At 40.1% G+C, this 26520-nt stretch overlaps 1 protein-coding gene across 5 annotated transcripts in view; it reads right to left on the bottom strand.

Annotated features, from left to right (window-relative positions):
• Specc1 (sperm antigen with calponin homology and coiled-coil domains 1) overlaps nt 1-26520 on the bottom strand; it is a 290773-nt gene that overhangs the window by 234564 nt on the left and 29689 nt on the right. The window contains exon 1 of one of the 5 annotated variants that reach the window (XM_074046725.1): nt 256-411. The exons of the other annotated variants lie outside the window; for them this stretch is intronic. The gene's annotated coding sequence lies outside the window, so the exon portion shown is untranslated. Of the gene's footprint in view, nt 1-255; nt 412-26520 lie in introns of those variants that run through there. 5 annotated transcript variants of the gene reach the window in all.

Genomic DNA, 26520 nt, shown 5'->3' with positions numbered 1-26520 from the left:
AAAAGACTGTTTCTTTTTTTTCAAGATGTCAAAAGATGAGTTTCAAATTCATTTTCAGCCTCAAAGCATGCACGTAGCATTAACTTTCCCAACCCATGCCCTGCACAAAACTACACTGATGGTCCCTTAGTGACAGGAGGGTCCACAGGGCATGTCGGACCTCATGCTTGGAGCAGAAGGACTCCTTCTCCCAGGCAGAGCTGTCTTCTAGGACTTCCCATCCCCATCTTAAATAATAACCAACTGTGTACTTACTGCAAAGCCCTGTGCTCCTTGTGCTTCTCCGGAGCTGCTGACTTCAATCAGTAAGTCAGCGCACTATTCTGGGCTGGGAGGAAAACCACAGTCAGAGAGAGCTTGAGCAAGGCGGCACTCAGGAAGCAGGCGGGCTCTCGGGCTCTGCTACCCACGCCTCTCTCTCTCCTTCTCTCTCTCTCCTAACACACACACACACACGCACACACAAATGAAAGTCTTACTTCTCTCTGACTGGGTCCTGAAATTTAATTTATACCTCTCCAAAATCTAAGGATTTTAAGGCATAGGCCGGCTAGCTTCTTGCTGGTTGCTCCATGAGATATCAAAGAGAAAAAAACAAAGTGTGTCCTTTAGAAGTGGGTTTACCTTGAAATCTCAGGGTCCTCCAGTTGCCATAGCCCCATGAGTGCTGGGGGTTGGAGTGGGGTGGGAAGTCAGTTAGAACCAGGAACATGTCAAAGCAGGAGGTTCTGGTGAGCCATCCAAGGGATTTCAGAGGCAGGGCATCTGAATCTCTAAGCTTTCAGTCATTTGTTGCAATTTCTTTTTTAATTCTAAATAAATATGTTGGGACCTAATTTTGAATTCAGAGTTCCCAAATGATATGGGCACCCAGCATGCATGCCCCCTTGCTGTTACAGAAGGCCTACAGTCAGCCCAGTGACCAAGGGATCTGTCCCAACAGGGGGCAAAAACACTGCACAGAAAACACAGGGAAGAAATGCAAGCAGACAAAGAAGCAACATGTGTTATACATCCACAGGCACCAAGAACTCTAGTTGCTACCCAGGCCGTGCATAGTCATTGCCCTAAGCTGGATTTTCATGGCTCTTTGACTGGATGATAGATGTGAAAAGCAGTCAGGCAACTCTTATCAGGCAGGAGGTTCTCATATGGCAGGAGCTATGGGCTTTGCAGCCTCAATGACATGGAATGCTCATGTTAACTGTGACTCTCCCCCACACTCAGACTCTGCCATTCTGAGGGACAAGACTACATGATGATCAGGGGCTGAGAGTGGCCTTCCTTCCCCTGCTGGGGTGGTCCTACACTGGTGGCTGCATGCCCCACCCACCAATGCCATCCCTCTGCCTTGAAGGAGGAAGGAGATATGATGCATTGGACTTCTCTCACTGCAGAACACCTACCTGCCTATGGAGATCAGGGTACCAGGGACATACAGGGACCTAACTCACCCAGGTGACACCCCAGCACATGGCATTCATCATGTCACAGATGTGATAGTGGTTAGGATTGTGAAAGTGACAGAAACTGGACTCAACCTTGTTTATGCAAAGTGATGAATTTATTGATGTGAATAACTGAAAGTCTAGACATTAAGCTAGCTTGGCCTGGAGGTTCAAATGATGTCATCAGAAATGTTTTTTAATCATCCTCAGTTCTGCTTTCCAAAGTTAGCATCATCCAAATGCAGGTGCTCTTGGGATGAGAATGCCTTTCTCAGAGTGGAGGGCTTTGCATTCAAGACTGTAGAAGAGAAGGTCTTCCTAGAAAAGAGACCCAGGGTGACACCCTGTCCAGCCCAGTGGTTGGGGGGGAGGGGCTAGGCAATCGGTAGCCTCTTAACTATGGGAAGAGAAGTTCCCAAAAGGAAAATAATGTTGGACAGGCATAAAGTATAGGCTAGTCACCCAATAGTGCCTCTCACGTGATCAAGTCTTACTTTCCCAATTAGACTGATGGATGTATCTATCAACAGAAGAATGGATACACATGAAATACCAACAGTGCTAATTGCATAGATTATGGGCCATTTGCTTTTTAAAATTCACATATCTTCTAAATTTTCTAAAAGAATATGTGCTAAGTTGTGGAATAAAATATAATTAAACACACGCTAAGAAGATTCTACTCATAAGATCAAAAATATACATGTGCTATATATGAATAAACCTGATAAAAATTGTAATAATCCCCCCAAAATCCACAATACTTTACTGAATGACAAAAAGAGGATTAGATAAAAAATAAGTTCTTCCACCAGATGTTCACTTTCTACAAATGATTTTATAAATGTGTTGTAATTCTAACAAAAATCCTAATAGGATTAGAAATATGAAGAAAATTCTTTACAAAATTGTCCTGAAATTCATCTGGTAGAATCATTGATTATTCTCTGTAGGAGACTTAGAATAAGTGATTCTTCTCTGTAGATGAGAATTCTTGGAAAAAAAAAAAGAAAGGGGACTTGTACTGCTAGATAGAAAAATAGAAGTGAAAAGCATAATAATTATAACAGTATGGCTCGGGAATAGAAAGGTGGCCAAGGGATTATCACAAATCCGTAGGAATTTAGATTATGACAAAGATGGTGCTACTAAAATGGGACAAAGCATGGATTGCTTCTTTTTAAATGGCATTCATAAAATTGATCATTTAATTGTTGAGACTCCTTCTCACAGTTGTGGCCAAGTAAATTCTGATGGAATAAATATGTAAGTGGAGAAAACAAGAAGCACTGTGAGAACTAGAAGAAAACATGGAGATAATAAATTTGATCAAAGCAGGAATGGCTTCACTGAGCCCACATGCAAAGATAGAATATGTAAAGAAAAAACAGATGTGACTCTTTAAAAATTAAAAACCTCTGAAAATTAAGAAAAACCCACTATAAATAAAATGTAAACCCCACTGACAAGAATGTGTGCATAACCTTTGGTTCAGTTATCTCATCTGTAGAAATGCAGCCTATGAAAATCATATAAATGAATACAAAGCTTTATGAGCAAGTGCAATGAACTTTTCCTTGATTATAAAAATAAATGAAATAATTAAAAGTCTAGTTGGTTACATTATGGTAATCCCACATAATTCAACCTTATGCAGCCATTAGAAATGATACTTTATGTGTGTTGGTTGTTTTTCTGTAACTGTGACAAAATACATAAGAAAATCAACTTAAAGGAGGAAAGATTTTTTTGGTTCATAGTTTCAGAGGTTTCAGTCCATGGTAACTTGGCTCCATTGCTTCTGGCCTGGGTAAGGCAGAACATCATGACAGAAAGAACATGTTGGGCCAAATATTCTCACCTCATGGAAGCCACGAAAGACAAGGGGAGAGAAAGAGGAGAGAGAGAGGAGAGAGAAAGAGAGAGAGAGAGAGAGAGAGAGAGAGAGAGAGAGAGAGAGAGAGAGAGATGCTAGAAAACCAAATCTAATAACATATATAAAGGCTTACATGCCATGACCAAAGGATACAAGGTTGGCCATACAAATGAGAATCAGTCAAGGTAATACCTCACATCAATAAAGTAAAGGACAAAAACTCCATGATCATCTTAATAGATGCAGAAGAAAGCACTTGAGAAAATTTTTCATAATTAAAAAAAAATTCAAAAAATAAAAGAGAACTTCCTCAACCTGAAAAACGGTTGCAACTACAAAACACCACAACCAACATCACAGTTAATGGTGAGAATCTGAAAGCTTTTTCCTAAGGCCAGAAGCAAAACAAGGTTGTCTCTTTTCTCCCTGCTTCTAGTGGACATTATACTGGAGGTGTTAGCCATGACAATTAGGCAAGAGAAAGAAAGGGAAGGCACCCACGTGGCAAGAAAGTCAAACTATCTCTATTAACAGATGGTAGGCTCTTGTATGTAGAAAACAGCCTTAAGGAATCTGCAACAAAACACCTCCTAGAGCTAATGATGGAGCTCAGGAAGCTCCCAGGAAACAAGATCGATATACAAGTCAATCCTATTTCTATACACTTGCAATCAACAATTAGATGAGAAACAGCTGCATTTATAGTAGCATCAAAAGATTAATAAAATCTTAAGCCAGGAGCATCTCATACCTCAGAAGGCAGAGATTGGGAGGACTGCAGTTAGAAGCCAGGTTGGACAAAAAGTTCTTAAGACCCCATCTCAATCAATAAAAGCTGGGTGTGGTGGCGTACATCTGTCATCCCAGCTACATGGGAAGTGTAAATGGGAGAATAGCAGTTCAGGCTGGCCTAGGCATAAATGTGAGACTCTATTAAAAAAATAACTAACAAAGGACTGATAACCAGAATATATAGGGAACTTAAAAAACTAAATTCTCCCAAAACTAATGAACCAATAAAGAAATGGGCAAGTGAACTCAACAGAACTTTCTCAAAAGAAGAAATTCAAATGGCCAAAAAACACATGAAAAAATGCTCACCATCTCTAGCAATAAAGGAAATGCAAATTACAACCACACTAAGATTCCACCTCACCCCTGTTAGAATAGCCATCATTAGCAACACCACCAACAACAGGTGTTGGCGAGGATGCGGGGGAAAAAGGAACCCTCTTACACTGCTGGTGGGAATGCAAACTAGTACAACCACTCTGGAAAAAAATTTGGAGGCTACTTAAAAAGCTAAACATTGATCTACCATTTGATCCAGCAATACCACTCTTGGGGATATACCCAAAAGACTGTGACACAGGTTACTCCAGAGGCACCTGCACACCCATATTTATTGCAGCACTATTCACAATAGCCAAGTTATGGAAACAGCCAAGATGCCCCACCACCAACGAATGGATTAAGAAAATGTGGTATCTATACACAATGGAATTTTATGCAGCCATGAAGAAGAACGAAATGTTATCATTCGCTGGTAAATGGATGGAATTGGAGAACATCATTCTGAGTGAGGTTAGCCTGGCCCAAAAGACCAAAAATCATATGTTCTCCCTTATATGTGGACATTAGATCAAGGGCAAACACAACAATGGGTTGGACTTTGAGTACATGATAAAAGCGAGAGCACACAAGGGAGGGGTGAGGATATTAAGACACCTAAAAAATTAGCTAGCATTTGTTGCCCTTAACGCAGAGAATCTAAAGCAGATACCTTAAAAGCAACTGAGGCCAATAGGAAAAGGGGACCAGGAACTAGAGAAAAGGTGAGATCAAAAAGAATTAACCTAGAAGGTAATACACACGCACAGGAAATTAATGTGAGTCAACTCCCTGTGTAGCTATCCTTATCTCAACCAGCAAAAACCCTTGTTCCTTCCTATTATGGCTTATACTCTCTCTTCAACAAAAGTAGAAATAAGGGCAAAATAGATTCTGCTGGGTATTGAGGGGGTGGGGGGGGAGAGGAAGGGGGCGGAGTGAGTGGTAAGGGAGGGGGTGGGGGCAGGGGGGAGAAATGACCCAAGCCTTGTATGCACATATGAATAATAAAAAAAAATAACTAAAGCAATTAGGGCTGGGGATGTGGCACAAGTAGTGAAATGACTGCCTAGCAAGTGCCGGCCCTGAGTTCAAACTCCAAGGACTGCCAAAAAAAAAAAAATTAAAATACTTATTTTTGAGGTTTTGGGCAGTACTCAAGTTTGAACTCAGGGCCCCACCCTTGCTAGGCAGGTGCTCTACCACTTGAGCCACCTTGCCAGAGTAAAATACTTAGAAATTAACTTAACAAATAAAGGAAATATCACACTAAACAGCATTGAAAACCCCAAAGAAGTAAAGGAAATGGGTAGTTATCCTATGGTCCTGTATCATGAGACTTTCAATATTAAAATGACAATATTGCCCAAGTTAATCTACAGTTCAATACAATGCTTACCAAAATTTCCAGATGCTCTTTTTGCAGAAATTGAGAAGTTAGTTCTATAACTTGTATGGAAATGCAAGGAGCAAAAATAGTCAAAACAATCTTGAAAATGAAGAACAAAGGTAAAGGACTTACACTTTCCAATTTCAAAATGTACCACAAAGCTATAGCAATCAAGACTGTGTAGTATTGGTATAGGGTGGATACATAGATCAATAGAAAAGAACTGAAAGTCCATAAATGAACTTATACATTCATAGACAATTGAGTTTTGACAAGGGTGCCAAGACAGTTCAATGGGGAAGAAAGCTCTCTTCAACAAATGGTGCTGGGATAAGTAGATATTCACATGCAAGAGAATGAAGCTAGACTACTTCCTCATACTGTATTAAAAAAATCACCTAAAAATACAACAGCTAAAACTATAAAACTCCTAGAAGAAAACATAAATGTAAAATTTTTTAGATATGAAATAAAAAGCAGAACACTAACCCAAAGACAAACTAAATAAACTGGATTTCATAAAAATGAAAAACTTTTTGCTTCAGAGGACACTATCAAGTAGGTGAAAAGATAACCCATAGGAGAAAATATTTTTAAACCATATGTTTAATAAAAGTCCATTATCCTGAATATATACAAGACAAATAGCTCAACTAAAAAAATGTTAAAGGATCTAAATAGTCATTTCTCCAAAGACAATAAACAATACAAACAGCCAATGCACACATGAAAAGATGCCAACACCATTAGGCATAAGGAAAACATGTACATTACATTAGACAGCATGTAAATTACAGCCACACTGCACTAACATCTGTGTAGGTAGAGGATATAAGGCTGTATACTGAAAGCTGTTGAAAAATGGTGGGTGGGAGGTGAAGGGGTAAGGTAAAGTAATGGAAGGGTTTCAATGGACCAAAGTAAAGTAGACTTACTACAGCAGGGACACATTGAGAAACTCCTTGGAACATCAACTTCAATATTAATAACAAAAGATAGGACTGTAAAATAGGTACACTGAGGGGAGGTACAAGTGGGAGGACAGTGGGTAAATGAAGGAGATTAAGGTTAGGGTATAGCTTGATGGACTTCATATACTTATATGAAATAGAACAAAGAAACCTCTTGCAATTGCTTTAAGTGGGGCAGGGAAAGGGGTGAGGGGGAGAGACGATGAGGGTGCTCTAACAATGTACAATATAAGCCTAACTGGAATTGTCACTATGAATCCCAACCCCATGTAATGAATCTATTCTAATAAAAAATTTATAACTAGAAAAAAAGCCACAAGGTGACAACACTTCAACACCTACTAGGATGGCCATATTCAGAAAGACAGACAGTACCAAGTACTGGCAAAGACTTGGAGAAACTGAAACTCCCTTCTATTGCATCTGGGAATGTAAAATGGTATATCTTTGTGAAAAACAAGTTGGCAGTTCCTCAAAATATTAAACACATTATAACCCAGCAATTCCACTCCTTAGTATATAGCCAAAAGAAATGCAAAGAGTTCCAAGAAAAACCTACATACAGATGTTCACAGCTGAACTATCCACATTAGCTAAAATGTGGGGGGGAAAAAACAAACATTCATCAACAGATGAATGGACATACATAATGTATGCATTAAAGAATATTATCCTTCAGTAAAAAAGAAGGAAAATTTAGAAAGGAGTGACACATGCTCAAACATAGATGAACCTTGAAAATATGGTGTGGAGGGAGAGAAAGGCCACACAGTCTTCAATTCCACTTACATGTAATGTCCAGAGTTCAAACCCCAGTACCACAAAAAGAAAAGAGAGAGAGAGAGAGAGAAATAATTACACCCAGAATAAGATTTCCTTTCCAAGGACACTGACATCCCTTCCGGATTCTCTAAGAACAGAGTACAAGGATGACTACCACAGCACCATGGCATATTGAGGCCTCCTCTCACACGGAGGCTGCAGTGTTCGGGTGGCCACCCCACTCTGCAGCTGAAGGAAACCTCAGTGTGGCCTAAGCCTGTCAGCGCCTCAGTGGGAAACCTGCCAGCTCTCCACAGAACAAGAATTTCCCAAATCCAAGCCAAAAACCAAAGCTTAAAAATGTGCTGTTTTGCTGCTGGAAAATAAATTTATCAACCCTAAAAATAACCATGACAAAGCCAACAGATGAAAGTGACTCTGAATGAGTTTCAAACAGATGTTGGACTAATTTTTGCAAAGACTGTCAGAGTAAAAGTCCTGGGCACTCCTGAATGGTAGCAGAGAGGTAGCTAAGAGAACCTGTCATGATTCAGAATGACAGGACACATTCTCAGGGGCAAAAAAAAAAAAAAGAAAAACTCTTCATGGGTTTCTAAGTTTCATCTAGACAAGTAACAGATACAGTGTTTATTACCACAAAATGGATATAAATAACGATTTTCTATTTGATGGGTTAGCAACTCATAATGAATATGCTAAATAAAATCTACAAACTGACAAAGTACAGAAACATGTGTGTGTTAGTCAGTCTTCTGTTACCATAGCAAAATACCTGAGATAATCAACTTAAGAAGATGAAAGGCTTATTTTGGTCAGTTTCAGAGGTTTCAGTCCACAGTCATTGGCTCCATTGCTTTCAGGTCTGTTCAAGGGAACACATCATGACGGAAGCTTACAATGGAACAAAGCAGCTCACCTCATGGCCAGGATGCAAAAGAGAGGAAGAAGGGGCTGGGGTCCCTCCGTCTTCCTCAATGATGTGTCCATCCCATTATGCCCTACCTCTTTTTTTTTTTATTGTTTTATTATTCATATGTGCATACAAGGCTTGGGTCATTTCTCCCCCCTGCCCCCACCCCCTCCCTTACACCCACTCCACCCCCTCCCTCTCCCCCCCCAATACCCAGCAGAAACTATTTTGCCCTTATCTCTAATTTTGTTGGAGAGAGAGTATAAGCAATAATAGGAAGGAACAAGGGTTTTTGCTGGTTGAGATAAGGATAGCTATACAGGGAGTTGACTCACATTAATTTCCTGTGCGCGTGTGTTACCTTCTAGGTTAATTCTTTTTGATCTCACCTTTTCTCTAGTTCCTGGTCCCCTTTTCCTATTGGCCTCAGTTGCTTTTAAGGTATCTGCTTTAGTTTCTCTGTGTTAAGTATGCCCTACCTCTTAATAGCACCATTCCACAGAACAAACCTTTCATACAGGGGACTTTGGGGCACATTAAAAATCCAAAGCTTAGAAATATTGTTCCTCTTTGTAGCATCTAGAGAATCAGACTACACTCATTCCTACTAAGGAAGAACCTGACTTCTACATGAACCAAACCATCTCTACAGATTACTTTAATTTCACTCTAAAGCATAAAATTTCACTGTAAGAAATTACATAGAATTACAGAGAGAAACACTACAAGGGCAAGGGATGGTTAGTGAAGCCGGCTGCTTAAGAGACAAGACAAGGTTCTTCATGTCCTCTGTGAAAAAATGCACAACTAGGAAGAAGCTGGTCAGCTTACAAGTCACAATGCACGGGTGGGTTTTCATCTGCAGAAGCACTCCTGCACGGCCAGGTGAATTCATGTGGGGAGGTCACGTGGGAATGAAGCATGCTTACCTCCAAGGGACAGACCCTCCTGCTGTCCTCGCCCCCAGCACCAACCACCCTCTCTATCTAGAGCTACACACCTGCCACCCACACTGTGCTTCCCTTCCAGGCTGCATAGATTTGCATTTGCTTAATTAGCCAGGAATAGGAAAGCAGCTCCCCTTTTAATTTCAAAACAGATGTTAAAGTAATTTGGGAAAGGAATAGAACCCCAGGTCGTGTAAAGAATTACTCAGGCTCTGACCCCACAAGCTCCGTCTCATCTGGGGATGTGCCCATCCACTCAAATCCTTTGTCAAGATTTAGGACATGTGATGCCCTCCTCTGACCTCCAGCTGCTTCTTCACAAATCCCAAACCCCGGCCCCTCCCTGCTCTTGGGCTCCTTCGGTCCTCCGCTGGTCTCACATGCCTCCCTGACCACCTGAAACCACCATCACCTCTTTCCACCAATTTGGCCACCAAACAGGGATTGCCAACTCATTTTTATTTGTTCTTGGCCCGGTGTCCAAACAGAAATAAAGAGTGACCTCACCTGTGCCACCTGGACCTCCGCAGCTCTAAGCATGTCTCTGACCACGTTTTTATTGAACCTCCCACAGCATTTGTCCTAAGAATTTCTTGTTAACTTTAACTCAGAGTTCAAGAGGGAAGGTCATTAGCTCATGACCTCAGGTTAATTACTAGTCTCCAAGTCAGCCCTATTATTAATAACGTTAGTAGTCTGATTTGGAGCTCTCTGGCTCCTGGCACGCATCTCTTATGTTTTAAGTGCTTGTGATGGAGGCTGAAGGAGTGGTAGGATGGGGAAGGGAATAATGTTAACAATTGTTTCCCCACCCAACAACTATGTTTGAACATTTGTTCCCACCTTCTCTATGTGGAGGAAAGGTTTCTCCCTAAGTCCTCAGAAGGGAGGAGGAAGAAAGGAATCAAGATAAAAACAGCAATTAATGAAACAGAAAACATTTTTAAAAAGTGGTGTTGAAGATTAATAAACTAAAAGCAGGTATTTGAAAAGGACTAACAAAATAGTACCTTGGCAAATCTAATCAAGGAAGAAAAAAGATATCCAAATTAGAAACAACAAAGAGGACATAATTACATGTATGGATTTGTAAACTAGGCAAAACAGATAATTTTCTAGGAAAACATAGATTACTAAAATTAACTCAAGAAGAAACAAGCAATCCAATAGAAAAAAGGCAAAGGATATGAAAAGCCAATTCAGAAAAAGAAAAATATGAATGACTAACAAACATATGAAAAGATGGTTAACTTAATCCAGGTTAACTAGTATCCAATGAACAAGAGCTAAAGCAATAATGTATTTTAAAACCCATCATATGGATTAATATTTTTAAAAGAAATAACAATGTTAGCAAAAATGTAAGAAATAGGCACTTTCATAGGCTTGGATGCATGGCTCTTGGGGGAGCCAGATGGAGTCAGATGGTAAAGGGAATGGTTCATATTTTACTGTATTTTTATAAAAATTTGTTTTTGTGTGTTGTAACTGAAAATTTAAAAAACAGAATTTTAACATCCATTTACAAAGGATTAATACCACAATTGTTACTGTATGTTTAGACTGGAGAACAAAATTTGAAATGAGGACATACACTTAAAATAGTTTATGGATCTGAAACACAGTAGGTAAGAAAAAGGAGAAACAGGAAAATAAGCAGCCAGCAGAGTGGATACGACACGGGAGAAAACCACACATGCAGAGCTTAATTCTGTGAAAGCAAAAATACTGCCCTATTTTGCAGAGTACCCAGTGCACAGCAAGCCCTTAGTAAATGTTTGATGGATAAGTGAAAGAAAAATGAGACCAAAGTCAATAAATCACAGAAAATATTAGAAAGTATTACCTGATCAATAAAAGGAATAACTTAAAGACCTTCCAAAAGTATGTGTGAAAAAACTCAATCTCCTCATAGGCATTCAGCCAGGAATCCAGAGTCATTTTCCAAAATAAACTAGGGTGTTTACTGGTTCACAGCAACTGAAGATCCAAGGTTCCCAATGGTTGCATTTTTTTAGGGGGCAGGGTTCTGGGGTTTGAACTCAGGGCCTGGCACTTGCTAGGTGTTGCTCTACCATTTGAGCCATGCTTCCAGCTCCTTTTGCTTTAGTTATTTTCAGGTAAGAGTTTGCTTTTTTTTTTAACCCAGATCAGCCTGGACCATGATCCTCTTACTTACACCTTCCACGTAGCTGGAATTACAGGTGCTCACCACCATGCTCGTCTTATTTGTTGAAATGGAGGCCTTACTAACTTTTTGCCTGCCCAGTCTTGACTTGTGATCCTATTGATCTCTGCCTCCTGAGTAGCTGGGATTACAGGCATGAGTCACCACACCCATCCCTTACAACTGTAAGGATCCCTATTGAACAGAACTCAGGTGCACACTGAAGGTGCACACATGCCCCAAATGTCATTTGATGTGCCAGAAGTACTGTCCCAACTGAACAAGGCAGGCTCCTTTATGAGTGGATGCCTATGGTAACATACATTCCAAGTGTTTTCTTTTGTTTCACCTAAAACTTTTTGGAGAAAACTGAATACCCAATAGTGTTCATGTCTGCCATTTTAACCTTCCCATGACTTTAAGCTAAACATGTCCAAAAATGTGTCCACCATCTTTCCTTCTTGATCTATGACCTTAAACTGAGTATGTTCAGTACTGTGACCACCCCCCAAAGTGCTTTCCTATATATGTGTAGGTTCCCTAAATAAAATCCCACACTTGCTTTGTTTGGGGAGGGCACCGCTTTGAAAGTAACTACAGTTCCCTCCTTACCTGTTGCAGGTAGAAGTCTTTCTCCACTTTTACTTGGCTGTGCTGGCTCTGGCTTTGCACTCACTAAGGGGAGGACCCACTGTGTTTGGTTATAGTCCCATACCAAACTGGAGTTCATTGAACCACTGAGCCATTTGCTCCTGAGGCCAGCGTACCTTTTTGCTTTCATGAAACTTCTGAAATAGTAGCAGAAAAACACATAACCCTTCCACATTATTTCAATTCACAGCCATGAGTACATGAGTACATAACATTTCAGTCAAAGACAGACCACATTTATGACTGTGTTACCACAGGCAGATAGGTGGTCATGAGCAGGACAGAGGAAATGTCCCATGTTACAAGATCCCATGCCACAAAACCCAGAGGGCCCACACCCTGGACCAACAGTTAAGATAACTGCCTTATATCCTTATGGAGCCCACTCCCCATATCAAGGTCATGCATGTGCCTTGAGGGCTACTATATGACCTTCCACTGGCAATGCCAAGGAAAACATGGAACGCGCCACTCCCTGGTAACAATGACATCGCCTAGTAACATCATGGTCATCTTAATTTGTGTACATTCGCTCTATGATGTTTGCACAACATAATCAGCTAACAGTACATTTCTGAGACTGTATCCCTGCAGCTAAGCAGCATGTGACTGTTCAGTGTCCTCGGTGGTAAACCCAGCATGGTCTTTCTCAAGGGAAAAACACTTCTCACAGCAAAACTGATGTATTTCATTGTCAAGAGGAAAAGACCCCCAGCTATAGAAGCATCATTTGAAGCTGCACTGCTCAGAGACAGAAAACAGGTCCCAAAAGCACACTAATGGAACATTCTTTGGAAAGACTCCAAAGTTAATAATAAATGTTCTGGTTAGGGAGAAAACAAGATATTAACAAATTTTCTCTATGAAATACCACACCAAACAGCAAGAACTATTGGTACATACCATGTGGAAGAGGCTCTGCTATTGCACGTGCAGGCCACTGAGTAATTTCAATTCACCATTGGATGAGGCTTCTGTACAGGGTATGAATGAACACCTTTCATATTTGAGGGTCACATGTGAGGGCCAAGGTACAAAGTAGAAAAGGGACCCGGGGTTCTGAGAACAAGGTGGAAAAGGAGCAGCTCCATAGCATAAAAGACATTGCATTAATGAAAGTGTGTATCACTGCATCTTCCTCAGAGAAGAACTGATCAAAAATCATCAAATTTTCACTGGGTGCCAGTGGCTCACTCCTGTAATCCTAGCTACTTGTGAGGCTGAGGAGGATCAAGGTTCAAGACCAGCCCTGGCAAATAGTTCTCAAAACCCCATCTTAGAATAACCAGAGCAAAACTGACTGTGGGTGTGGTTCAAGTAGTAGAGTGCCTGCTTTGCACTCTACTGAGTGAAGCCCTGAGTTCAAACCCCAGTCCTACCAACAAAACAAAACCTACACTGAAATGCTGCAAAATTTTAAAGAAATATTTTCCAATAGGGGACTGGTGTCTCACGCCTGTAATCCTAGCTACTCAGAAGGCAGAGGTCAGGAGGATTGTGGTTCAAAACCAGCCCTGGGCAAACAGTTCGCGAGACCCTATCTCAAAAAAACCCAACACACAAAGAAACAGGCCTGGCAGAGTGGCTCAAGCGGTAAGAGCACCTGCCTAGCAAGTGTGAGGTGTTGAGTTCAAACCCCAGTGCCACCAAAAAAGAGAGAAAGAAATATTTCCCAGAATCAAAGGTAATCAAAGAGTGGGTGAGGAGGCTACTTACCACTATCCGCTAGATAAAGTCATTTAGTCCTCCAGCTTTTAAGTGAGATATACTTACTACCTTGGCTACTGACAGACGTGGAAAGCAACTTTCAGTAAGAAAGGACCATACAGTCTTTGATTCATGTCACAGATCTGTCAGATAGAACCAAAATGCTTGTTAGCATTCTGAATGACTTACAGTGCTGAGTTAGGCTTTCTACTAGCAGAAATACAATAGGAAACAGGTCTATTTGTGGTTACTGGCACCGTCTCCCTAAACTGGAAGAGGTCTAAAAGCTTTAATATTTGTCAGTACTGTACAACTGTTAGCTGACCTAACCAAAAATACTAAATTTTATTCCAAAGGCAAAAGCTGAATTAATATATATGAGATATCTGTGTAGTTGTGGTACTAATTGTTGCTGTCTTCTTTATTTTTTATTTTTTGTAGTACTGAGGTTTTGAACTCAGGGCCTCATGCTTGCTAGGTAAGCACTCTACCACTTGAGCCACTCTGCCAGCCCTTTTTTGTGATGGATTTTTTTGAGCTAGGGTCTCACAAACTATTTGTCCTGGTTGGTTTTAAACCATAATCCTCTTGATCTGTGCCACCTGAGTAGCTAGCATTACAGGAGTGAGCCACTAGCTCCAGGCTCAAGCTTTATTTTTTTGGTGGAACTGGAATTTGAACTCAGGGCTCCTCACTTGCAAAGTAAGTGATCTACTGCTTGAGCCACACCTCCAGTCCTGCAGTCTTCTTTAAATGTGAAATGTACTTATGTTCCCCACGTATGTAAGTTTTCTAAAATAAAAAGCAGTGTCACTTAAAGGATTGGACACTGGGCACCCACAAAGTATATGTGTAATAAATATGTATAACTTATTTAAAATTCATTATTCTAAAGGAAAAAATTAAATGAGGATTTGCATGTATATAATTTACTATTGATAAGATACATGTTATGTCATTCTTTATACTAAAATAGGACTTAAAATGTATATTTAAGAGATAATAAGGAGAGCTTAATGGTATAATTATTGCTGTCAATCACAACTATTATCCTAAAATGCTATGTGCAATGAAAATGATTAAACTGTTTTATCAGTTATTAAACATTTAAAAATTTCTAACAACCATTCTAAGTTTTTTTTGTCACTTGCAGTTTGGATCCTTCTCTAAGATATTTATAATCAAACTCATGGAAAATACCTCTAGTAAGTACATATTTTTCTTTAAATATTTTCTCTCATTGGTTTTGTTTTATATTTTCCTTGTAAACTTTGACATTCTATAGAAGTACAACTTCTATCTAACAAAGTAAACTGAGAAGCATTGTTTCAAGATGCCAGGACAGAATTAAACTTTAAAATAGATACCAGGTACCTGCCTAAAGGCTTCTCCTTCTAAACCTCTTAGTTGCTTAAAATTGGTCAAAAAGTTGTTGGTATGGACTCAGCCTGTCTGTAACCTGTCTCTCACCTCTCCCCCAAGGTGGGATCACATCAAACCATCCAGGACATCTCATCCCACCAACGAGGGACAATTAAAGCCAAACCAGAGTGACTGGTCAATGGATAGCTTCAAAAGAAAATTGTTCAGAAACAAGGGGGAAGTTGTCAGAATAAAAATGGCGTCATGCTGGTCAAGGTGGTACAGGCCTATAATCCCATGTCTGGGAGGCTGAAACAGGAGGATTATGAGTTTGAGGCTGGCCTGGGCTACCTAGTGAGTCCCATGCCAACCTGAATTATATAATGAGACCCTACATCAAAAACAACAGCAAAGGCCTGGGAGAGTGGCTCAAGTGGTAGAGTGCCTGCCTAGCAAGCGTGAGGCCCTGCGTTCAAACACTAGTACTGCAACACACACACACACACACACACACAGACCCAAAAAAACCCAGCAAAATCAAGTCACTCCTGCCATCCCTTCAAAGTAACTAAAGCCAGAGATTATGAAGAATGGATTCTTATGTATGGGTATGTCACATAGGCAACTTAATTAGATAGCTCATTCTTAGAAGTTAAAATTTATTCCATCATGATGCACCAATTATTAATTATAATACTGGTTTCATGTTTTAAAGGGATAACAGCACTTAATTTGATGCTGGAAACAGTGTGTTAGATTCTAAACTCACTGACTTATAGAAAAGATTAACAACTGGAAACTCCTTAGCAAGGGAATTAAGGTCCTTAACTTTAAACTGTGGCACTTGCTCCAGTATGCAGGCAATCTTAATTTCTTCGGGTCTGTAAGATATTGAGTTTTCTACAAAAAAAAGGTATAAATTTCTCAACAAAAGGTAAAATATCTAGACCACATTGTAGCTTCAGGGGAACTAACTCTTGGCCCTGAAAAAAGAAGCCTTCTTAATAAAATTAGGTCCACTCAAAGAAATAGCTCAAAACTTGAGTGGGTTCTATAGGATTTGGATCCCTGGCTTTTGGGTAATAACCAAGCCCCTTCATGGAGGCAACCTAGGACCTGATTATAAATATTTGGAATAAACTGGGAAACAGCAAAAAGCCACCCAAAATAAGTCCTTGCTAAAACTTCCACCTTGTGAGACATCTTGAAATGCTTTTCACGTGTGGAAGCTGAGGAAAGCCTTCATCCCTCATCCAGTGACAGCTTGATTCCACTTATCTGAGGTATCAAAAATAGTTGAATTTGTGGACTCAAAGAGTGGAGTGGTGGTTAGGGCTAGGAGAGTAGAATCAGGAAGTTATTAACTAACAGGAGAAAGTTGCAGTCAAGTAGGTAGAGACCCACTGCCAACACTGTACTATAGTCAATGATAATTTATAGTACACTTAAAATTGTGTTAAGAGGAAAGGTCTCCTGTTAAGTGTTCTTTTAATAAAATAAAATAGACAACAGCAAAAACTCTCAAGTTCAGAAAAGCAACAACAAAAAGATGAACAGAGCATAGCCCCGAATCTAGTGGGATTCTCAGTCCAGTTGTGAGTCTGACATTAACTGAGTAGAATGACGGTAGTGATGTGATCACAGCAGTTACAGAGGTGTCCTCTGGGGACTAGGGAAAGAGCAGAAGAATGTCTAACTTTCAGTAGGTAGAGAAAGCTGCAGAGAGTTCACAAAAGCCTTCTACAGGCAGAGAAAATGGCACACACCAAGTCAGAACAGGAAAAGCCATGGCAGCTTTGGCGACTACAGCTACTTCTGATGGCTTCGCTCCTCACTGCAGGAGAGACAGGGATGGAACTGAAAAACTTGCCTGGAACCAAACCTCAGATGGCTTTACCTGAACTGCAATGATAGTGAACTCCTCTAGCCAGTGAGGACAATTTAACCAAAGAAGAAAGGTGATAGAATGGCTGCTCTGTGTATTAGAAGTACAGATGGAACCTGGTGTGGAGAAATGATGTCAGATGAGCACAGCAGTTCCCTGCACCTTCCTACCTTCCCTTACTGCTGGCTGCAGACCCCCATTTCAGATGCCAGGCCTCTGCCAGATTTCAGCATTCTGGTTTACCTGTTACCCTGTTCCTCCCCAGCTACCTCCACAGACCCTATTCTTCTCTGGGATGGCACTTGATTGGACTGCCTATTTAAGAAGTGTTAACTTCTGCGTGGCCTGGGAATCTGCTGGGTGGAATCTCCATCAGCAGCCCTGACAGACTGGGTATCTTGGGACTGTCCCTACTCCTAGCCTTTGGTCTAGTGGGACCCCAGCCTGGATCTCTGTAGTATGGATAAGGTGTCCTGCATCTTCGAACCGTGGTTTCTCCTCAGTGTGAAGTACATGAGACAGTGGAAGCACTGGTGTTTCTGAGCTAGAACTGTTTTGATGTCCAGATTTTTTGACATGTTATCTCTTAAATCTACTAAAGTGTGTTCTGAACAGTGCTCAGCACAAATGTAGCTTCCTTGACAAAATGTGGCAAATACTACATGAACATTAAACTATGATGATTCACGGAAAGAAATATGCTGACACTAGCAATCCCCCTTTTTAGCAGTTACCATGGTGACAACTAGTATGAATGGCTATTTGAAGAAGCAGTCTTTGAAACACGTGGTCTTATTTCATACATGATATTCAACTACAGAAATTATGGAGACAATTTTAAATTTAAAATTTTTAAATGAATAGAGTAATTAAATTAGTAGTATTTCAGCTTCCATTTATAAAGCAACCATTACAGGTCAAACACTTTTCTAGGGCTTTTTTTTTTCTTTTTTGCTTAAGTTGTCACATTTAATGAATGTATTTATTTATTTATGCAGTACTGTGGACTGAACTCAGAGCCTCAAGCACTCTACCACTTTAGCCACACTCCCACTTTTAGTTTGTTTTTCAGATAGAGTCTAATGCTAACTTAACTGGGGCTGGTCTCAAATTGTGATTCTCCTGTCTCTACCTCCTCAGTACTGGGATTACAGGCATATGTCACCACACCTGGCCAACTTGTCACATTTAATTCTTAACAAATCACTATGACTAGATGAAGTTTTCCCTCTCTGGGCTGTCGAGGAAACTGGGGATGAGGGGGTTATATAATTTGCTCAAGGCCATACTGCCTGCCTGTAGATAACCTAAGTTCACACAGGATCTTGTCTAACTCTAAGAAAAAAGTCTTTCTAATAAATTGCAACCAATATTAATTATTAACTATATCTACCTCCTGCTAGATGTTGCACCTGCTTTATTTTCTCCACAGAACTGATAACCTGAGATTTTTCTTATTTATTGTTCATCTTTCCCACTAGATTACAAACTCAATGAGGACATGATCCTTGTCTGTTTTATTCTCCAGTACTTAGACCACTGTCTGGCACAGAGCAGGCAATCAATAAATATTTGTTGAATTAAATGAATGAAAAAAAATTGAAAGGAAGAAAAAGCACTAAAACAAACACTCATATGAACATAATACACTAAACAAAACAATTTGACATGTTCCAGACGGAATTTAAGTAAATTTCTTAAGGAAATAGCCAAATGCTTATTTGGGACATTCTGTACTATGTTTTCCCATGCACACCATTTTCAGTAAAACACTTAGCAAACTTGCAAGACTGTAATAATAAAAATGTGCTTCTATGATTGAAATTTTGTCTAAAGAGCTTTCTCTTGACCAGCTCATACATACATTAGTCTAATTTCCTCTGCCAGTTTTACCTGCAAGTTCATTTCCTGTATCACTGGGTCACTAGAGTAAGAGGATGGAAAAGGCCATCAAGGATGATGACTTACATCAGCAAAATCAGTTCAGAGCAGGTGCATGTCCTAGCAATGGGTAGTAGAGAGTGTCTAGAAGAATCACCTAAAAGTCTTACTGTGAAGACATTACACCAGTCTTTGAACGTGACTTTTCTTTAAAATATTTTTTATTGAATTAGCACTTTTAAAAAATATTTAAGTGTGTGTGGGGGGCTGTGGATCAGTATTAGACCACTTGCCTAGCATGTGTGAGGACCTGGGTTCAATCTCCAGCACTGCCAAAAATAAATAAAATTAACCCTAAGTTTTAGGCAGGTTGTGTATGTGTGTGTGTGTGTTTATTGGTACATGAGTAGACAAATAGACATGAAATAGACCAAGAATTAGATCCAAACACACACAGGAATTTAATTTATGGTAAGGCTGGTATTCTAAAAGAATCAATAAATGGTGTTGAGATGGAAGAAGAGGCACCTGGAGAAAGCATAGTTGGGCACACCAAATTGATCCCAGCAGTACTGAACATTTAAAAGAAAAATAAATGAAAAAAATAAAATTAACAGAAAAAATTCAGGAGAATCTTCAGTCTTAGAGTAGAGAGAGCCTATTTATAATATAAGCAAACACTCAGAAGCTCTGATACAGCACAAACACAGTTAAAGAAACAAAACTGAGTGAACTGGGGGGGGGGCATTAGTCACTCAGACCCAAACTAAGAGTTAATTCTCCTGTGTATAACGGGTACCACCAAACCCAAGAGGAAAAGCACACCAATAACCCAAAACAAAAACATGCAGAGGTAACTAACAGACAGACAATTCATGGAAAATGCAAATGGCTCCTCAATGCTTAAGATGCCCAATCTCACTTTTAAGATAGCAAATGTACATTATTTAATCTATAATGGCTACATCGTTATCCATGTTGGTATGAGTGTGAGAAAACTGGATTTTTTCCTAGTAGCATGTATAGTGAGAACTTCTATGCAGGAAAAACTGGCAATATCTATTAAATGTACAAACGCCTATACCCCTTGAAAAGCAATCCTACACTACATATTTGCTCCTGTATTTATTCCAGGACTGTGCACTGGGGGCAGAAGATGAACTTCTGTCCCCCATGTTCTCTCTTGAATGGGCAGAATTTTTTATATTGTCATGCATTATTTTTCACAAAATAAAATATTTAGGCTATATGCCTGGGAATTCTTATATAGAAGAAAACTATTTTTTTTTGAGGCAGGTTCCTGCTATATAGCCCAGGCTGACCTCAATCTTGTGATCCTCCTGCCTCAGTCTCCCAAGCAGCTGGGAATACAAGCCTATACTATAGTACCCAGCAACATTTATTTACTCCCCCTCTGTTAAAGTCAAAATAAAGGACTGGACACCACTGGCTCATGCCTGTAATCTTAGCTTCTTGGAAGGCTGATATCAGGAGGAGCAAAGTTCAAAGCCAACCTGTGAGACCCTAGGCAAGCTACTCACAGGAAAAAAAAAAAAAGCCATCTCTTCAGTTAAAAAGTCACTCCATACTGAACTCCTCCCTGGCCCTAACCAGTACCATCCTAGGACATCATCTCCGTTGTAAATTCCTTTTCAATTGTAAACCCCTTTGCAGATCTAAGATCCCCAAAAGACAGGGAGTCTCTTGGCCAGTTCAGACCAGAAAATGGCACATGTCCTGTAAAGGGAAATCTGTCCTCAATTTGACTTCTCAGGTAAAGCCTTCTACTTAAGACCTTATGAATATTGAATGCCGCATCTCATATATACAATTAGACTTGAGACTCAGCATAGGCACATGTTCAGAATGCCCCATGTCAGGTAACAAGTTCTTGTCAATCACACATGTCAATCACCCTAGCCCCTCCTGCAAAGACCTCCCAGATGAAGATCCGGGCTTCTGTGCCATCTGGCCAAAGCCCACGGCTCTTTCTTTTCAGTGTATCCTTGTGCCTAAATTTTCCTTTTCCTTTCAATAAAACTTTACTACTGCTTTGCAATCTGTGTCTCCGTCCAGTTCTTTGTTCAAGAGACACACAGACGTGAGATTTTCTCCACCAGAGTCTTCTGAGACCACCACAGAAACAACTTCAAAATAACCACAGTAAAATGGACTGGAAGTGTGGCCAAGTGGTAGAAAGACTGCCTGCTTTTGCAAGCATGAATGTCCTGAGTTCAAACCATAATCCCACCAAAAAGAAAAAAAAAATCAAAATAAAGAATGAAGTTCAATCAATATGAAAGTAGAGAACAGCCTACGCTTTAACAACACATACGAAGACTATCATCAGCGACAAAACGAAATTGAGAGAGAACTACACAAACTCGAGCAGGACAGACAGATAAGGAGACAGGAAACGGTATTATTTTTAGTAAGTATTAAAAGGGTCAGACTCAGACACTGGAACCAGGGAGTAAAAATTGAAAAAAAAACAAAGCAACGAGGTCCCCTCTCATCTCCTATTTACAAATTACAAGAAGAGGAAACATAAAGAGGTTGTCTGCATCTGCCTTCCTCCTTGAGATACTCACAAGTTGCAAGGTTACTTGAATGGGTAGAGGGACAGAAAAATGGAAGGCATGTGTTGCAAAAGGGAGTCCTAAAACTTACCTATCTTCCTTTTTTTTTTATTATTCATATGTGCATACAATGCTTGGGTCATTTCTCCCCCCTGCCTCCACCCCCTCCCTTACCACCCACTCCGCCCCCCCCCCTTACCTATCTTCCTTGTGTCACATCTCCATGTTCTATAATAATAAACAGCACTCATCTTAGCCACCCAGAACCACTTTCTAATGATTAGGGGTTGCTAAACTACATGGCCATATGTACTCCCCCAGCAGGGAAAGCAGAAAGACTACAAGTAAGAACCACCATTTGAGTCTTCACTCATTTCCTGCTGGGGAGAAGAGGGGACAGGAAATGTTTCTTCCTTTTTCCCTCACTTCTCCCTACTTTTATTCTGTCATACTAAAATAAATCATTGCTAAAACTTCCACCTGGTGAGTCCTTCTTGTGAGACACCTTGAAATGTTTTTCATGTTTGTGGTTCTCAAGGACCTATGATTCTGTGTGGAAACTGGGAACTTGAGGAAAACCCTTAATCTGGTAACAAAGTGACATCCACATCTCTAGATCCTCAGAAAGTTACAGATTTCTCTAAACTAAGTGACAGGTAAGGAAGATCCTGCCTTGTGTGCCCTATTCCCCACTGAGAGAGAGAGAGAGAGAGAGAGAGAGAGAGAGAGAGAGAGAAAGAGGAATAAGTCATATAATCATAATATTAAGACAACAGGAGATGAAAAGGACACAAATGGAGGAAAATAAAACACCATTACATTATCCAGGAAGGGAATTTTGAAAAGGAGTACTCAATTATTTAAGTGCAATTCTGACATTGCTACAGAGGATGAAGACAGATGTTTTGAGAGGGAACAGAGGACAGACCTGAGGCAATCTGAGATGAAGAATTCCCAGCCATTATAAATCCACCAACCCTTTAGCAGAACAATTGGCAAAAACCTTAAATATTTACAAATTTTGTTATCAGTAATTCCAATCCTGGATATCAGCCCTACCAAAGTACGTAAGTGGGCTCATCTAAATATACAATGGTGTATACTGTAGCTTTGTTTACAATAGCAAATAAAAAACATAATCCAGATGTCCCTTGATGGGATATTGGCTAAATGAGAGACACCCATAGAATTCAGTCATCAAAGTCAGTGATAGAGCCTTGTTGGGATGTGCCCGTGGTCTCAGCTACTCAGGAGGCTCTCTTGAGCCTACAAGTTTGAGGCCAGCCCAGGCAACGCAGTGTGAACCTTTCATGAAGAAAGAAAAAGAGAGAGAGAGGGAAGGAAGGAAAGGAGGGAGGAAGGAGGGAGGGATAAAAGGAAAAAGAAAAAGAAAAGGAAGGAAGGAAGGGAGGAAGGGAGGGAGGGAGGGAGGAAGGGAGGGAGGGAAGAAAGAAAGAAAGAAAAAGAGAAAGAAAGAAGGAGGGAGGAATAGAAAGGAAGGAGGGAGGAGGGCGGGGAGGGAAGGAGGAATGAAGGAACGAAGGAGGAAGGAAGGAAGGCTAGAAAGTGTTGGAAATGTTGCCCCAGCATGCATAAGACCTGGGGGATTAAAAGGAAAAGAAAGACCAGAAAACCCACTACAGATGCTCATATATTGATATAAAAAGATGTATAACAGTGGCAGAGTGTGATTGTGCTAGTATGAGCACTAGGAAAAACAATTCCTAGTGTATGCACAAAAAAAGATCTAAAAGAACAGAAACAAAACGAAGGAAAATTGAGACTTTTCACTAAGTCCTACATGTTTATTGCTTCCAGTTTTTATTACCCCAAGCAAGAATTACTTGCTTTCGAGACAGGGTCTTGCCCAGACTGGTCTTGAACTTGTAGGTTCAAAGGATCCTCTGGCTTCATTTTAGGAGGATATCTACAGGCAAATTCTTCCTGCTACCTAAGAATTACTTTTTGAAAAAAATTAAATTCTGGAAACAAAACATTTTCTAAACCTTGTATTTAAACTAGTGGTAATGGAATGAACATTCTTCCTAACCATAAACCACACCCCTTTCACTTGACAAATGTACTGTTTAATATTTTAGTCTTTCCATTTAGGTTCTTGTCTTTCATTTAAACGCAGGTTATAAATAAACCCACTTTTCCTATGCCCTCTGCCTAATCCACTGAGAATAATCTGAAAAAAAACCCTACAATTTTACAGTCTCATTATCATTATGGTCTCAAAGCTAGACTCCACCTGGAACTACCCTTTCATTTGGAAGTCTTACTAAAACCCTATATGACAACTCCTTCAAGTAAAAACAAACCCCAGATTCTGACGCGAGCCTTTCCTTGTTGCATAGTGTGACTAAGTTCTGTGCTTAAAACACATCTTTCATTTAGTTACTGCATCTCAATGAGTTTGAGACATTTTCTCATTACATCTTGTCTTAATTTATTTTTTAACTAATACAAAAAATATAAACATTGTATACATGAAATGTCTGATACATGACACACTGTGTAATGTTCAAACTCATTACTTGTTGCTTCAATTTGTTTAGGATACTGTCACTTTTCTAGATGAAGATGTGGAAAAGAAACTGAGCAAGTAAGCAACATGTAAAAGTCACAAACCAATCTAGGACAGTCAGTCAGCAAAAGAAAACCCGCAGGTCTTCTATCCAAAAGCTGAGTGCCAGTTTTATACCATTCACTGCTCAGGTGAGCCACAGCTGTAAAAGTCATCTCCAGCAAGCATCCAACCCGAGCATTTCCATCACACCACCTCTACCTGGTCAGAACAGCCTTTCTCGGTATGGCAAAGCCAATAAAATGCTTTCTGTTCAACCAGAGAAACAAGTTCTAGAACACTGAATAACTTGCCCATAGCCTGTGAACACTTCCATGCAGCTTTTCTATTGTCCACTCACAGCTGGGGCATCAGAAAAGTACTCAGCTTAAACTGGGGGCAGCTCAGTGTACAGCATGTGCTTAGCACATGCAAGATCCTCTTTCATTCTCCAGCATGGAAAGAGAGAGAAGACAAATGCTTGAATTGTATGATGACTGGCTCAAGGGCCTATTTAGCACGATTTAAGTCCAAATATTTGTTAAGTGCTCCCTCTGTTCCAAAAATAGTATCAAACACTATGAATACAAAAATAGAAAAGATCCTGTCCTGACTCTGAAATCGTGGACGGTAGGATAGTAGGAGAGACACAGGTACACAAGGTCCTCTGTCACACTAAAACTCTATCTTCCTAACTTTGAATGAAGACCTAAGTTACCAAAGACATGGGAATAGTTATGACTAGGGATTACCTAGTCATCCCTATTCAGTATTTTGTCTTCCCTTGGGCCAGGCGTGGTGATGCATATAGGAGGTGGCAATGGAGGGTTGTGGCCCAAGGCTGCCTGGGCAAAAACTAAAGACCCTACTTGAAAATAGACTAAAGCAAAAAGACCTGGGGTAGGGCACTTGCCTCAGAAGCTCAAGAACCTGAGTTCAAACCCTAGTAATGCCAAATATATAAATATATGTATAATCTTCCCACTCTTTCCCCCTAAACACTTAATCTACATTCCTCAATACCTTCTCATCTAAAAAGAAGCAGAACTTCCTGGAAATAGCTGATCCCGGGTGTGAAGTATGAAGTGAACTTGTGAGTCAGTGCCATCCTGAGATATCCATAAGTCATGAAACTTCCTAAAGACTTAGGCCAAGTCACATAAATCTAGATGTGAACCTGAAGGAACTCAATGTGGCCTGTTCCGGACAAGTTCAACAACACGTAATGTCAAAAATTTAATTCCAGTAAATGACAAAACATGATTTATATGCATATTGATACTAAAAAGAAAAAGAGCATAGGAGGGGAGAAATCTCATCTCTACAGAAAATTCTAATTAACAAATGTAAAAAACTCAAATTAGAAAAATCACCATTTTGTAACATGAATATATTCACCAAAACACACTAAAACCATTGAAAAAGGACTCTCACATAATATCAAAGTGTCACCCCACAGATAAGTTACTAATTGGGAAAAGGAAGATGTGATTGAGCTTACCATTGACACCATTGGGTGACCTGACATTCTGTACTTCCTGGTCCAAAGCAGTGAGGTGCACAACATCACTCATACAGCCTTCCCCTCAAACTGTGGGCTTGGAACTCATCACCAGGAAAGAGTTGGACAAATTCAGAGCATGGGACATTTTACTGGAATACTTGCTGGCCTCTTAAAGAAAATTCACTTTCACAAACAAACAAAAAACTAATTCTTTAAAAAAGCAGGGTGTGGAGTTGGGCTTCCTGGAAGACAGAAGTATACTTTCCCCTATTCTTCCCACTAAGTCCCACTAAAAACTGGACATTAGAAATGGACCAAATACAAAAAAGATTTTGAAAAGTGGAGACAAGAAGGTCAGCCATCTAGGGTCACGCCAGTGATGTGTTGCTAAATTTTCTTTTTGCCTCGTAATTCCAAACTTGGAGCTGGAGAAACAGGTAACTTAGAAATACCAAAGGGCAAAGACAAAAAGAACACCAGGAAAAGACCATTGTCCTGTAGCCAAAGGACCAGGAAAGGGACAGTCTAATGAGATAGAAATCATGTAGATCACACACTACTCCAACCAAATACCACAAAAGACCCGTGTCCCACCTCAACCCCCAATGTTACTAGATAGAGTTGGGAGCCTGGATTGACTTTCTTTAAGATGTAGCAAAGCATTCAATATCTCCATGGGCAGTGCCAGGGAAGGCTGACTAAGGAGCGACTTTTATCCCTGCTTGGCAATAATGAGGAAACTTCTTCCTATCCCTCAGCAGTATCAATGGAGTCTGAACT

The sequence above is a fragment of the Castor canadensis genome, chromosome 11 (genome assembly GCF_047511655.1).
Source record: "Castor canadensis chromosome 11, mCasCan1.hap1v2, whole genome shotgun sequence".
NCBI lineage: Eukaryota > Metazoa > Chordata > Mammalia > Rodentia > Castoridae > Castor > Castor canadensis.
This window is presented reverse-complemented; position numbering and strand designations above follow the sequence as displayed.